This window comes from Melanerpes formicivorus, unplaced genomic scaffold, assembly GCF_026170545.1.
Source record: "Melanerpes formicivorus ecotype bairdi unplaced genomic scaffold, bMelFor1.0.p_v2 SCAF_41, whole genome shotgun sequence".
NCBI classification, from domain to species: Eukaryota; Metazoa; Chordata; class Aves; order Piciformes; family Picidae; genus Melanerpes; species Melanerpes formicivorus.
The window spans coordinates 1,171,872-1,174,166 of record NW_027142393.1 but is presented as its reverse complement, the minus strand read 5'-3'; positions in this window follow the sequence as shown (position 1 = coordinate 1,174,166).

Here is a 2,295-nt window from a genome sequence, read left to right as displayed (position 1 = left end):
AACTGAGGGGCCCAGAACTGGACACAGGACTCGAGGTGTGGCCTAACCAGTGCAGAGTACAGGGGCAGAATGACCTCCCTGCTCCTGCTGGCCACACTGTTCTTGATGCAGGCCAGGATGCCATACTCCTGATATTATAAAGTCTGTATGTTAAAAGCTGCTTGTGTGGATGCTCTGAATGACTCTTGCACAACTGCTTCTTACCTCCAATGCTATCCCTGCGTAAACGGTATTGATTCAGAGGTAAGGGTGGAAACAGCAAAGGCACAGCTGAAATCCTCTACTGCTAGCAGGCCTCTGAAGAGAAAAATGAGACATTGCTGGGGTTTAATTCTTCTCATTATTCCCTAGAAGGAAAGTTATATTTGTGCTGCCTCCAGGCAAAATACCATCCCACATGAACAAAAAGATGAAACTAGGATCAGATCCATTTCATCTTGCTGCTGCTAACCCCTGCATAGAAGCTCTCCACAGATGCTGAAGTCCCTAACACTGTATCTTGGTGCTTATATGTCACAGCAAATTATTCATTAAAAATGCATAGACAGATTGATCTTGGAAAGGGGGGGGGGGGGGAAGATCTAGAGGAGAGAGGAAAATAGGAATGTGAATCCAAAAGGTAGGAAAGGGAAAACACCCCCAAAACTCACATGAGAAAGGCATGCAAAGAGACATTTAAAGAGGAGACAGACACTCAGTTGACATTTAATATGTCTACTTGGGATAAAACTCATCCTTTTATGAGCAATAAAAGCAACAGCCTAGAGAAAGCCCAAAGCCCTTAAAGCATTTTGCATCAAGTACCTCACAAAAACGGTAAGAGATTTCTGCTAAGGTGTGCACAACATTTACACCAAACAACCCAATTTATATCTTTAAGTGTAATTAAATGGGAGCAACTCCCTAATGTAGACAGAGACAGCTCTGTCAATACTGTGCCTCTAATGAAACAATATTATATTACTGAAACAATATTATAGTGCTGCATCCATGCCACACAACTGGGTTTCATTGCTTGCATGCCAAAAATGAGCATATTTTTAGCTCTCCTTATTTCTATGTGCTACATTAGGTAGGACTGCAAAGGATCCAAGGCTTATGTGAAGCACTAGTGGGGCTGGAAACAGATTGGTGATTCTGGAGTGGTGTGAGTGGGCTCCCTGATCCCAGTTACCAATAGTTCTCCTAGTTCATAAACCATGCCATGCTCTCAGTCAGCCTCAAAACTGGGATGGAGAAGAGAGAAAGCTGTGCTTCATTTGTGATGAAGTGGGTCTGTGTGAACCTCCTGAAGTCAACAAGGACAAATGAAAGATCCTGCATCTGAGCTGGGACAATCCTCAGTATCAATCCAGGCTAGGAAGAGAGAGCAGCTTTGTGGAGAAGGACTTGGGGGTGCTGCTGGGTGCAAGCTGGACATGAGGCCAGCACCGTGTGCTGGCAGCCCAGCCCCAGATATTGTCCTGGGCTGATCCCCAGCAGCATGGGCAGCAGTGGCAGGAAGGGGATTCTGCCCCTCTGCTCTGCTGAGACCCCCACCTGTAGTGCTGGGACCAGCTCTGGAGTCCTCAGCACAGCACAGACAGGAACCTGTTGGAGCAGGGCCAGAGGGGGCCACAGCAATGCTGGCAGGGCTGGAAGCCCTCTGCTGTGAGGCCAGGCTGAGAGAGTTGGGCTTGCTCAGCCTGGAGAAGAAAAGGCTCCAGGTGGCCTTTTTGTGCTTAAAGGGCTGATCAGAAGGCTGGGCACAGACTTTTGAGCAGGGCCTCCTGTGACAGGACAAGGGGTGATGGGTTTAAATTTAAAAAAGATTTAGACTAGAGAGAAGGAAGAATGTTACTTCACTGAGGGTGGTGAGCCACTGGCCCAGGTTACCCAGAGAGGTGGTAGATGCCCTGTCCCTGACAACCTGCCAGGTCAGGCTGTCTGGGGCTCTGAGCAACCTGCTCTAGTTGCAGATGTCCCTTATGACTGCAGTGGGACCTTTAAAGATTCCTCCCAACCTAAAGCATTCTCTGATTCCACGTGATTCCTGATAACCAAAACTAACCCTTCTACTCTTCTTGTAATAGTTCTTGGATAGCCAGAAGGCTTTACTCTGCTAAAGGAATCCTGCAAGCAAAAAACCACCTGTACTCAAGAATAACAAGCTACTTGAGTAAGAGCCACCTCCTTAATACCACATTCATGCAAATAGTCTCATACAGGTGCCATATTAATTCCATTTTTATTAAAGCTAAATGGTAAAATAATGAACTAGGGACCATAATTCCCACTGTCAGTAAAAAGGAAAGA